The sequence below is a fragment of the Triplophysa rosa genome, linkage group LG1 (genome assembly GCF_024868665.1).
Source record: "Triplophysa rosa linkage group LG1, Trosa_1v2, whole genome shotgun sequence".
Taxonomy (NCBI): domain Eukaryota; kingdom Metazoa; phylum Chordata; class Actinopteri; order Cypriniformes; family Nemacheilidae; genus Triplophysa; species Triplophysa rosa.
Genome location: NC_079890.1, coordinates 39,383,429 through 39,397,601, shown reverse-complemented (window position 1 = coordinate 39,397,601; position 14,173 = coordinate 39,383,429). Strand labels below are relative to the sequence as shown.

Sequence of the window (14,173 nt, the reverse complement as noted above, 5' to 3'; positions counted from 1 at the left end):
TGCAAGCATGTGAGAAATCCAGCCGTTCAGATTTCGCTCCGATTGTGACGTCCAAAGCGGATTTTATTATAATGTTACCGCCCCTTAATCTACACAGTTCCACCCACCGCGCTCCACCATTGTTGTTTTCACAAGCAACAGCGGTGTACGTGACACCATGGCTAAAGTTCGTGGACAACATGCAATATAGTCGCTGCATAGAGTCCAAACCTAGGAAGAGACAGGAGTGGATTTATTTTATTTTTAGTGGAAATCCCTCAGAAACCATAAGTACAAACCTGCTTGTTTGCGCGAATCACTTCAAACCGGAGTGCTTTATCAACCTGGGACAGTACAAGCAGGATTAGCTTCAAAGTTGTTCCTCAAGAGGGATCGAGACCGACTGAACGAGACAAAGCTGCCGATGTAAGTAATATTTATCAACAGTCTGAATTGACGTACATGTACCATATATATAGGAGGATAACGTTAGCATATGATAGTGAAGGGAGCTAAGTCAGTCACGGGCTAAATAGAACATTCAAAGCCAGTGTTAAACTTACTGTATATAAGTGCAGATGGACATTGGAGTTTAGCTGTATGAATGTTAATACATTATGTGCGTTAATATATTTAGCTGCGGCAAGCTGTTTGTTTTGCTAATGAACAGGGGTGAACACTGGGGTTAGTTTCGTTTTAAACGTCTCAATCATTTGTGCTTAGGCTGAAAAATCTGTCACAGCAAATAGCTCTCACGTTGTGTGTGTAACGTTATAACTTGTCAATGACAAGCGTTAAAATCCATGTAATTCCGCTGAGATCTGCAGTGGATTCCGTGGATTTTAGGTAAGCATACACGCACAACGTAAGTGCTCGTCTGAGGAGACCTTTAAAACCTTCTCTGCTCTTCTTTGCCCGCCTGCCCCCTCACCTCCATCCGACTTAACAGCTGATGATTTTTCATCTTTCTTCGTAAAGAAAACGACCACCATCAGCAGTCAATTCTCTACGCCGCCGCCTCTTGATCACGCCCAAACCCCCGACACATGCTCATTCCCCGCTTTCTCTCTCCTATCTGAAGATGATGTCTCCAAGGTAGTGTCTTCTAACCACCCAACTACCTGCCTGCTAGATCCCATCCCCACTCATCTCCTCCAGGCCATCCTCCATCGGTTGTTCCCGCTCTGACCCACATTATCAACTCGTCTCTCACCACTGGTACATTTCCCACAGTCTTCAAAGAGGCCCTTATTACCCCACTACTAAAGAAACCCACTCTTAATCTTGCACTGTTAGAGAACTACAGACCGGTATCTCTCCTCCCCTTCATTGCTAAAACTCTTGAAAGTGTGGTATGTAACCAGCTCTCATCCTTTCTCACCCAGAACAACCTCCTGGACAGCAACCAGTCTGGTTTCAAGAGCGGTCATTCCACTGAGACTGCGCTGCTCTCTGTCATTGAAGCCCTGAGACTGGCAAGAGCTGCCTCGAACTCATCGGTACTTATCCTACTGGATCTGTCTGCTGCCTTTGACACTGTTAACCACCACATACTCCTGTCGACCCTCAAGGCTATGGGTGTCTCTGGAGTGGTGCTACAATGGTTCAGATCTTACCTCACAGGTAGGACATTTAGAGTATCCTGGAGAGGAGAGGTCTCTGAGTCCCAACATCTCGACACAGGGGTGCCTCAGGGCTCAGTGCTTGGTCCGTTGCTATTTTCTATATACATGACATCCCTAGGTTCTGTCATTCGGAAACATGGCTTTTCCTATCACTGCTATGCAGATAATACACAACTCCACCTGTCTTTTCAGCCTGACAATCCGACTGTTTCTGCACACATTTCAGCATGCCTAGCTGACATCTCGCTCTGGATGAACAACCATCACCTGCAGCTGAACCTTTCTAAAACAGAACTGCTTGTAATCCCGGCCGATACAAAGATTCATTACAATTTCTGCATTCAACTGGGCTCATCAACCATCACATCTTCCAGAACGGCCAGAAACCTGGGAGTGGTGATCGACGATCAGCTTAACTTCACTGATCAGGTTGCCAGCACCACTCGGTCCTGTAGATTCATCCTCTACAATATTAGGAAAATTAGACCTTTCCTATCCGAGCATGCTACGCAATTCCTAGTCCAAGCTCTTGTTCTGTCCAGACTGGACTACTGCAATGCGCTACTGGCTGGACTTCCAGCTTGCACAACCAAACCTCTACAGATGATCCAGAATGCAGCGGCAGAAGTGGTCTTCAATGAACCAAAGAGAGCGCACGTCACTCCTCTCTTCACTAAGTTACATTGGCTCCCTATAGTCGCTCACATCAAATTCAAGACTCTGCTCCTGGCCTACAAGACCACCACTGATTTGGCACCCCCTTACCTTCACTCACTAATGCAGACTTACTGTATATACCCGCCAGATCCCTACGCTCTGCTAACGAACAACGTCTTGTGGTGCCATCCCAAAAAGGTAAAAAATCTCTCTCACGTACCTTCTCGGGATCGGTTCCACATTTATGGAATGATCTGCCTGCTGCTACAAGATCATCAGATTCTGTGGCCATCTTTAAGAACCGTCTGAAAACACATCTCTTCCGTCAACACCTGACTGATCAGTTCTGACTTCTATCTCTTTTCTACTCTTTCAAAAAAAATTAGCTCTGTATACTGTACTGTGGTAGGATATATGAGACCAGTTTTCTTTTATTGCACTTATGCTTTTTGTTGTCCTTATGTTGTTCCAATTGCTTCCATTGTTTCCCTCATCTGTAAGTCGCTTTGGATAAAAGCGTCTGCTAAATGACTAAATGTAAATGTAAATTTAAATGTCCATTTACCTACCCTGTATTACCTAGAGATGTGTATCTTATGCGACTACAGTTCTTTGTCTACTGTTGTATTTTGTAAATATGTGTACTTATAAACATTTGTGTACAATTTGTGTCATGAACGTGGGTGGTGAGGACAAAGATACAAGGACAGAGGACCCATTCGCAGACAGCGGGTAAGGGGTTAACACAAACTTTGATAAATAAAACAAAAACCCACGTGGGGGTAAAACAACAAAGCACACGGGTATAAAACATGACATCAGGGACAAGGACTAACTACACCTAACCAGACTAAGACAACACTTGAATTAAATACAAAATAACTAAACTACACTGACAAGACAGGAACTCACCACATATGACACACACACAATGAACCAGCACGGGACAGAAAACACAAGGGCATTATAAAGGGGATAAATCAAGAGGGGACAGGTGTGGGGCATGAACTAATAACGAGCACTAACGAGGAAACAAGAGGGCAGGAACAATGACGAAACCTGGAGAGAGTTTGACGAGCCATAAGGGCCAAAACTACCTCCCTCCACATGAAACAAGAGGTTCTGCCATGGCTCTGCCACACGATCAAGAAAAGCAAGACAAGATGGGGCAGAACCATGACAATTTGTGTATGTTACTATGTGTACAGAGAGAGCTTAACTTTTGTTGTACAGCTGTACAATGATAATAAAAACTATTCTATTCTATATTTTTTATGAAAGATTGTAGTATGTGTAGAAATCCAATTCCAAACTGTACTGTGCATGGAATACATGGTATATTGTTCTATACATGGAACAATATACTATACATGTTCTGTACATGGTATATTATTCTAAATAAGTTGTGTAAACTACATTGACATCAGTACTAGATGAAATTTACAGAAATGCTTGTCTCTTCTGTTTGTCTATTCTTTAGTCTCTCTAGTATATTGCAGATATCTGCTTATGATAATTAAAAATATTGATTAAAATGTAATATTAAAATATTGGAGTTAATATTAATTTTATGTAGTAGGCCTATATAATCAGATACAAAGTAACCAAGTAACTAACTACTTGAGTAGTTTTTTCATTGCATACTTTTTTACTTTTACTCAAGTCATTTTTAAAATAGTCACTTTTACTTTTACTTGAGTAACAATTTTGGCTACTCTACCCACCTCTGGATACAGTCTAGCGTATCTCTCTCTTTGTGAGGTGGAGATCTATGTAACGGGTAAATGTGATTTAGATCATTTATTTAAATCAAAACATTGCAGGACGTGTGTGTGTGTGTGTGTTCATGTTTGTATATCCCGGTGGGGACCTAAACCTGAATACACACCCACACATGGGGACTCGTGTCACCGTGGGGACCAAAATTGAGGTCCCCAGGGGCAAAAAAAGCTAATAAATTGTACAGAACAATATTTTTTACAAATCTAAAAATGCAAAAAGTGTGATCTTTAGGTTTAGGGATAGGGATAGGGGATAGAATATACAGTTTGTACAGTATAAAAACATTACGCCTATGGACTGTCCCCACGGGGATAGTAAACCAGACATGTGTGTGTGTGTGTTTCCAATCTAAACTCTCATATTGTGAATGTTTATTGATGTTAAATCTGTGTCAAACCTGACTGAACCAATGTATGTAACTGTGACAGGCAGAGCAACGACACGTACACAGAAATGGCGAAGTATAGCCCCAGAGGGTACGTTTATTGACAATCTCCCATGGGAGACGAAGGATAAAGGAGAGTATGGAGCTTCGTCAGTCCACGAAGGGGATTCCACCACCTTCCAGAGCTCTGGGAGGGACGAGTCGTTGGGCCGGCCTGTCCAGCTGCCGCATTCGGTGACGGCGTGGGCGTTCCTGGGCGTTCCAGAGCCTGACAACACAAGACAGATGGCTTGAGTGAGATCTCTGGCGTGGGGAGACGTTGCTCACCTTCCTTCTAATGCCAGTGGCTTTTATAGACGCTGTGCATGAGGCGCTGATGACCGGCAGGTGTGCCGCTCTGATTTCCTTTGTCTCCATGGCGACGCTGATTGTGCAAGGGGTGACTCGTCACAGTGACTCAATTCAATGTATGTGAAAGTGACCTATTTGTCAGATATGGTGACCCATACCTGAAATGTGACCTCCTTTATTAATTTGATCAGTGCAAAGTAGCTGAGCAGGTTATAATATACTGTATATACTGTGTGGTTTAAAATCATTATGAATCAAAATAATTCATATCAGACTATCATAATTCATATCAGAACACAGGTATTTTCAAAACGGTAGCTTTTATATGCGGTTTGGCCGTTCGTCCACATGCAAACACACTACCCAGTCACTGAAACAAAACTATTTTGAAAACTCCTGCCAGGATGAAGATTTCAGAACTGGTTTCAGAGTTGCCATGTACAGGGTGAAACCGGAAATCGGCGTATGATGTTGAAATGCAGCCGCTATCTCCTTTGTGTGAGGTCAGATTACAGGCTTCTGGTTGGCCAACACAGCTCTATGGTTAGGGTTATAACCTGAGGCTCAGTGGTTAGAGCATGGCGCTAGCAAGGCCAAGGTCATGGGTTCGATCCCAGGGATTGCACATACTCAAATACAAATGTATAGGATAATGCAATGTAAGTCACTTTGGATAAAAGCGTCTGCCAAATGCATGAATGTAAATGTAAATATCGCCACCTGCTGGTTTGGCATGCTCTTGACAGCATTGTTGAGATAAAGTGTATAGAACAACATTAGTGTGTCATGGGTCAATGGATCAACAATATCATAATTAGTACGTCTCATAGCATTTCATTTTATACACGTGATATCCCTTTTAAACCCTGATTAGAGATTTTATTTACTCTTATTGCTCATATCTGTACTTTGCTTTTAAAATCTGTTAACAATGTCGTAAATGTAACAGTCAAGCTATTAAAACTGAGCTGCAAAAAAATGTTTATCCATTTTGTGGGGTTGAGTTCAGTCTTCAACACCATCATTCCAGCCAGGGGTGGTCTAGAACTAAAAAGTGGCCCTGGACTTCTTCACCAGAAGTAGCCCACAACACCGGGCTCTCAACATAACACACCATCTTATTGATGCTCAAACCATTCTATACAGTGGCGTAACTTTGTTTTGAAAAGTGGTGGGGACAAAGACGACACAAACAATACTTTAATAAATTGTTTCTGTAAAACATGCACACCTGGGGCCTGGCAGTTGAAGACTTCGGGGGCGTAAAAGCAGCGTCCGGTTTCCTCTGCAATGTGTGCATAGTCCAGCTGAGAGAGGCCACTTTTTGCAGGAAGAAAGAGATTCCACAGGCCTGCGGTTCGAGCCTTTGCCTACACACACACACACACACACACACCAAGGGGAATCAAGTGTGCATGAGATCTAAATGATCCAATGTTTAGATCAAGTATAGTTTTTATGCATCAGGACCTACAGTATGATTTCTATTTAACCTCAGCTGACCACAACAGATTTATGTAAGGGATAATGTACAGGCAGCCGGTTGTTATCGCAGAAATAAGCCCCGACAGTGTGATCAGCACGCGAAGCGGAGGGTCTTGTATCACACTGAAGGGGCTTATTTCGCGATAACAGCCGGCTGCTTATACATTATCCTGCTTATTACACGGCTACTTGCCACATGAGAAAAAAACTGGACATAAAATGTGAATTTGAAATATTTTTACCGAATGCAGACCTTCTGTGAGGAAAAGCCGTTTAGTTTCGGTTTTAAAGTAAGAAACGACGTTCAGACATCACGAACAGGCAATTTGATTTAATCATTTGTCAATATAATGTCATATATGATAAAAGACATATTTATACTTCATTTTTGTGTAATATTAAACTGCCCCTCTCAAAATGATTTGCAGCATCCGGGTTACACGGTGTTATTAGTTTAGAGCGGTTGTTATTTGAAAATAATAAGGGTTGTTATTTGAAAATAACAACCCTTGGAATGTCGCGACTGGCCAATCAGAATCAAGCATTCAAATGAGCCGTGTAATAACAAGTGTTATTATAACAAAGCAGAACGGAAATATGCTGCTCTTGGCATTGAAGTGAACGGCCTTGAAATTGAGACTAACCATTATCTCAAACTCGAAGACAAAACAGCACAATGTAATATTAAACAAATAACATGAACAATAAACAATGGGAAAGAAAGAAAAAAATGAATCTTGTGGCTTAGTGGTTAGAGAGTCGGACTTGTGACCAGCAGATCACCGGTTCGATTCTCAGTGCCAGCGGGTAACGACTGAGGTGCCCTTGAGCAAGGCACCTTTACCCCCACTTGCTCACCGGGCACTGCAGTGATGGCTGCCCACTGCTCCGGGTGCATGGGCGTTCACGACTTGCTGTGCGTGTGTTCACTACTCACTGGATGGGTTAAGGTCACATTTCAGGTATGGGTCACCATATCTGACAAATAGGTCACTTTCAAAAGTTGCTTTTAAGAAACTTCAACTTGTACTTGTCTCATTACCTTCAGGTCCTCTATCACAGGAGGTGTCTGCCATCTCTCAGGGGTGTCTTTGTGTTTAGCGTAATATTTCTGAACCTCCTACAACAGGTAGAGTAAAAGCAGAAAATGAGAACACACAAACCCAAACATCAACTCACAATACAAAACATGCTGTACACTAAATGACCAAACAAACCACCCCCGTTGTCTTGTTGAAAGGTTAAAGGGATAGTTCACCCAAACATTCTGTTATCATTTACTTGCCCTCAGATTGTTTCAAATCTGTATACATTTCTTTGTTCTGTTAAACACAAATAAAGATATTTGGAAGAATGTTAGCAATTTTCAATTCTGGGAAATCATCCACTACCATAGTAGAAAAATGATTGTATTTTTTTTTGTTCTATTGAACACATAAGGTATTTCAAAGAATTTAGGATAAAAAAACAGTTTTGGGGCCATAACATTTTTCCTACACTGTAAATGATTTTTGTTGTTTTAACAGTAGTATTGGTGTATTTTCAGTGATGTGTTACTGTATAAACAATTTACAGTGTGTTGCTGTCATTTTTGTAGCTTTTACAGTATTATTGATGTATTTCCAGCGTAGCCCTACTGTCGAAACTATTTACAGTATATAGGTGTTAATTTATGCTGAGCGGGAAAATAATGACAGTAATTTTACTGTTAAATTTAAATTGAGTGAAATTCAACAGACTGACAGAGAACACTTTGCACCTTATTGTGATAATTTAACGTTTGATGTCATATAAGACAGCATTTAATAAGGTAACGCATAAACGCATAACGTGATTTTTTATTTACCTAAGAATTGCCGTTATAGTTGCCAGATCTTGTTTCAAACCCAGCTAATCAACTCAGCAAATAAACAAAGCAAAACGTCACACACAATTAGTGTGGAGGGACCAATAATATAAATAATATTAATAAAACCTCACATTAAATGTATGCTGTTGCGATTTACGCAATTCGATGCCATGAAAAGTGAAACCGGATTTGTTCATCTGGCAACCAACCCGCTTAACAGTCAACCCGCACTCGGAATTTCATTCAGTCTTAAAGGACATTGGAACAAGCAGGAGTCTCTCAGGCAGGTAAGTGCCAAAATCTTATTTAGCATCGTGAAATTGTCTATTTCATAGTACTTCTTCCTTATTTAAATAAATTGTTTTAACATTACATTTAATGCGGTGTTTTTAATAATAAAGAACTTTGTAGCGCGAACATTTAGTTAGCCAGTTAGCTTAAGCATTAACTTAGTAACCGCAAACACCGGGGCCTTTTTGATTAGTATTAATGTATCAGGTTAATATTTGCAAGTTTGGAATAAAGAAACCAAATTTTTTTGTCAGTGAACAAAAGTTTATTGTTCGTAAGCGCATGTGGAAATAGGCTAACTTCAGTCAACATATACAAGTTACCTATCTTCTTGGGACTAATTTCAGGCGATGCGTGATAACACTGCGCCTGCTGCGGCCAAGTTACGGCAGCAAACTTCCTTGATTATTACTCCGGAATTGGAGGTATAAGTTCCTAATCAAATCGGCCTAGAAAATTGCAACTTTTCATTTTCCGCCTGTCTTAGAACACGATTTAACTACAGAAGAGTCAAGTTTTAAATAGGAAAATGTCTCGGTTACGGATGTAACCTCAGTTCCCTGATGGAGGGAACGAGACGTTGTGTCGAACCGACAGATGGGGGTTCGTCCCTCCGAACCCCATCTGTCGGTTCGACACAACGTCTCGTTCCCTCCATCAGGGAACTGAGGTTACATCCGTAACCGAGACGTTCCCTTTCTGTCGGTCTCTCGACATTGTGTCGAACCGACAGATGGGGTTCCTATGGAAAATGCCATAACACTGTGCCCTGTCACAATCTCTAGCGAAGCGACGGTGACTGGCCTGGGTGTGTCAGCCGTGAGTGCTACCGCGAAATTGTAACCTACCAGTGGGTAGGTAGGGGGTCCCAGAGCTTTCTTGAAAGATGGGAAGGCCCCTGCCTTCGGCCTCACAGGCGGCGGCCTTGTTTCTCTAACAGCGAGAAGCCGCCCGGTACCATAAGGCCACTGGGTAAGTGCTACTTCCTCAAGTGGGGGATGCGCTACAGAGACCACTTCCTACCGCAGGGAGGAGTCTAGTGGAGATACCAACATGGTCTCACCGATAGGGAGAGCTCATGGGAAGAAAGTGCGGACTGAAGGAGTTAACCGCGAGGTGGAGGTCCACCTAGGGAGGTCATGGGTTACCAAGGTGGGAACCAGCATGAGGATACATCAGACGGAACCGCCCTACTGGGGGGTTGCAACGTCTGGTAGCACTAGGTCCGGTTAGAGCTATGTTGCGAATAACTCCGGAGATACCCGGCCTAAGGGGCAGGGCTGCTCTGCCCAGCCCGCCCGCAGCAGGTGCTTGCTAGTGATGGATGGAGTGCCTGTTCTTCACCCAGTCGGGGAAGAAGGGAGGCTAGTAAGTACGCTGACCCCCTTAGGAGAAAGGGGGGAAGGTACTGTCATAGGCGTACACCCTACCAGCCGCCAGTCTTTCCTCGCGAAGGTGATGGGTGTAGCCCAACCCGCAGCTCTGCAGATGTCTGCCAGAGAGGCGCCTCGAGCCAGTTCCCATGAGGAGGCTGTACTCCGTGTGGAGAGAGCTCTCACCCAGTGGGCGTAGGCGATCTTAGGACAGGTACGCCATAGTGACGGCGTCCATGATCCAGTGCGCCAATCTCTGTTTGAGACAGCCCTCCCTGCTGATCTCCAAAACAGACAAAGAGCTGCTCAGAGCTCCTGTGGCTTTCCAAGCAGAGGCACAATGCGCGTACTGGACACAACACGGATGAGGTTGGGAGATGTTCAAAACCCGTTGAACATGTCGGCTAGAGGGACGAGCACGATTGCTTCCTCACTAGAGGGGTGGCGACCTCGGGCCGAAGCACGGGAGCATCCTTGCCTCTGCTGAGGTTAAGAGGATGGCCCGAAACTTGGGCAGGCGTCTGGGGAGTTGGATCACTTAGCCGAGACGGACCGTATCCCGTAGTCACTGTGACGGTTTGGGAAGCTCTTGTCAGGCTCCCAGGGACCGAGACGGAGGCTAGGGGTACGTTCTGCTTCATCGACCTCCCGGGGGTGGTTCGATGGCTGGCAGTGCGGATCCCTCGCCGTGGGGGAGGGGGGGGGCCCGGAGAGGAGATCGGCTCTGCAGTTTTACCTGCCTGGCGATGATGTAGCACAACGCACCATCGAATGAGAGTGCTTAGGCTGCTGATTATCCTCAACATTGGGTCTTGCCGCAACGTCGAGTTGCCGAACACCGTCGTGTAGAGGGTGAGAGCGGCTGTGATAATACCCAGACGATGATGTACAGTAGCACAACGCACCATCGATTGAGAGTGCTTAGGCTGCTGATTATCCTTGACATTGGGTCTCGCCGTGACGCAACATTGAGTTGCCGAACACCGTCGTGTAGAGGGTGAGAGCGGCTGTAATAAACGCCCAGAGAGAGAGAAAACTCTTAGAAGTGGGCTGTTGGACGGGGCAGGAACCGTCCCGGATCGACCATCAGCAATGGAATGGCTGGGGTCGGGCCCGAAGGTATTCTCGATCTCCCTGGGGTCTTCCCATGAGGGCAGCTTTGGCTTTCGCTGCAGCTGCTGACGTGGTGGTGGTCTCCTCTTCGAGACCACGGCTGCTGGGAAGCAGACGGTGCACGGGATCTCGGCGGCCAGAGGGCGGTCGAGTCGCGGCTGGGGAGGACATACTTGATATCCTCTGTCTGCTCCCTTACTGTCGAGAACTGCAGCTCGACAGTATCACCAAACAGCCCCCCTTGCGAGATGGGTGCATCGAGAAAGCGGACTTTCTCGGCGTTACTCATCTGTGCAAGGTTCAGCCAGGGGTGTCTCTCCTGGACCACAAGTGTGGACATCGCCCGACCCAGGGCCCGCGCGATCACCTTGGTCGCCCGAGAGCGAGGTCGGTGAAGCCGCGGAGTTCCTGCATAAGCGCTGGGTCGGTCTTACCCTCGTGGAGCTCTCTCCGCGCATTGGCCTGCAGGAAGGCCATAGCGTGGAGAGAGGGGACAGCTTGGCCCGCAGCAGAGTAAGCTCTCGACACCTCAGATGCCGAAAAGCCTACGTGCTTTGGACGGGAGTCTAGGTCGAGCCCCTGGGGGACATCGACGTATCCTCTAGCTGCCCCACCATTGAGGGAAGAAAGGGTGATGGAACTACTTGACGTGTACGCGCCGAAGGGGGCATTCCAGGTCGTACTAGGTTCCTCATGCACTTCCGGGGGAACACGGCACTGGGGGCGAGTGCGGCTTGGAGCCGCTCTCAAGCCCGATGTACCATGTATCCAGCCGCGAGCGTTGGGGGAGGCAGTGCGGTGCACCGCAACCCAATGCTGGCGGCCCGGGAAAGCATGGCTGACATTTCGATGTCCGCATCTTCCTGAGCTCAAACCCCCCGAGGGAGGGAGCTTCAAGGAATCGTCGGAGTCTGATGCCAGTAAGTCACCCTCCGATGCTGCAACAGACATCTCATCATCACGTACCGTGTCCGATACGTGATTGAGGAACAAGACGGTGGGACCGTCTCATGGAGAATGGTCAGACGAGCAAGACGAGGTGCGAACGGTCCGCGAGCCAGTGGCTGACGGATTAGAGCTCACAGTAATCCTCATATCACCCTCACTGCTCGCCGTAGCGGGCGGCAGGGCCGTAGTCCTGCCGTCACAGAACGGGAAGCAGACGAGGTGGTGGCTGAGTCCTGTGGGAACACAGCCACCCGTGACGCAACGTCTGAATCGTCAACCGTCCGCAGTGTGGGCAGGACGTATCCACAACATCTGCCCCAGGGTACTGGAAGCAGACATCATGTCCGTCCCCCTCCTCGATGAGTGTGTAGCACCCACGACAACAGCGGGACATGCCACGCTGGAGAAATTTGCTCTTTTAGAGAAAAAACTCGAACACTTCTGGAACCGCCGAGAAGCCCAAGGGAAGTCGCTGCAGGAAGGGACAGTCAGCTGCACCACGTCGTAGAGCCGGCAGTCTTGAAGTGAAGTCTGTTGATCATGAGCGAAGGCTCCGAAGAACAAAAGGTGAATGAATGAGTCCGGCATGCAAATTTCATTAGCCAATTTTCATTGGCCTTTTCTAAGAAGTCGGAAGCGATTGGTTCTCAGAGACGAACCCCCATCTGTCGGTTCGACACAACATCGAGAGACCGACAGAAAGGGAAATATCGATTATCTTTGGTCATTTTTGAACGCGATGTTATTGGTCTAATTGGATTCAATGATCTATGCTAAGCTATGCTAAAAGTGCTATCGCCAGACCCGGAGATCGGCAGAATATATTCCAAAACGGTAAAACTCAATTTATTAACTCTTGGGGAGTTGGAAAATGAGCATACAGTATTTCCAAAAAAAGTGGAATGTTCCTTTAATACTTTGTCAAAGAGCTAAACAATCATTGTTTACAATTTATAGTATAGTATTTGTGGGTGTACAGTCAGACATATTTGTAAGCATTAACTAAAAAAAGTGCTTATAAAGAACTTAAACAACTATGTGTTTTGCTTAACCAATCTAGAAAATTGCATCAATACTTCAATACTATAAAATTACCAATAAACTATATATAAACTGAATAAATACATAAAAGATTTACTTACCTGTAAAAAAATTGTGATATGTAAATGAATAGATTGAACTGAATTTAGAAATTGGTATCAATTTACTGAACATATTCTACTTGTGCACAATGCACATTTCTTAATATTAAGCCTAAAATGTGTTTTAATGTCACTTTTGTCAAGGATTGTATGATTTTTAATAATATCAGTCTTTTAATGAGAGATATTTAAAGTGTACCTGAAGTATACTTGCAATAGTTAGCACAATCAAAAATCCTTCAGTATATCTTTAGTTGCACTACTTCTGCACAATTAAAGTGCATTAAATACAAATTTAGTTGTTCCAATTCAGCAGACCAATTTATTATACCAAAAGTACAATCGCAGGGTATTTTTTATTAAGTACATATGTAAACGCATGGATTTGCAGTATGCTTAGCATGAAATAAATGTATATCAAATACATTTTAGTATCAAATAAATGTATTACATTTTAGTAGACATCGGACAGGTGGACATTGTGGGCCCCGCTGAGGCAGGCGTCCATTAATTTTGTGTTTAAAAGGTGGCAACCCTAGTCACTCCTGACCCTCAGACCTCGGTGTCACACACACACAGAGGCATATACAAACCAGTGTTGTGGTGTTTACTAATGTTTATCAGAAAAAGCGCATATCAACTAGCCACATTTTTGATAACCCTTAGCTTTCATTTAGTAGAAAAATGTACTGCCCGTGAGCGCAAGATTTTGCTTTCCAGACACACGATAGTCACAAGGTGCACTCTGTGAAAAAAAACATAACATATTAAATAACTAAATAAGTGGCAATTGCATCCTTAAATTGTTGTATGTAAAAACTATTGAAGAAACACTTAAAAATCATCAAATGTGTTGAAATTGTAGCTTTGTTTCACAGTTTGGCTAGATCAGTTATGTTCAGCAGTTTATGTGTTTCTATCTCTATGTTTCAGATCAGTTCCAGACCTTTTTCAGACTACTGAGTGTGCTACTTCAGATTCTACAGAGGTAGGAAATGTAAAAACTATTGAAGAAACACTTAAAAATCATCAAATGTGTTGAAATTGTAGCTTTGTTTCACTAAATCTTAGTTTTTGTCTAGTCTGTTTGAGATATTTTCCCAGAAACTAACCTAGATTAAAGCTCTTAAATGAATCACATTGAGACAAACTGTACCCCAACAAATGTTCTGTGTTTTTGTTTTGTAGGTCGA

General features: G+C 44.3%; 1 protein-coding gene across 1 annotated transcript in view; it reads left to right on the top strand.

Moving 5' to 3' along the window:
- The first annotated feature begins 225 nt into the window (after positions 1-225).
- LOC130557097 (uncharacterized) overlaps positions 226-14,173 on the top strand; it is a 236,932-nt gene continuing 222,984 nt past the window's right edge. Inside the window, exon 1 of the mRNA XM_057338619.1 lies at positions 226-405. The gene's annotated coding sequence lies outside the window, so the exon portion shown is untranslated. The remainder of the gene's footprint in view (positions 406-14,173) is intronic.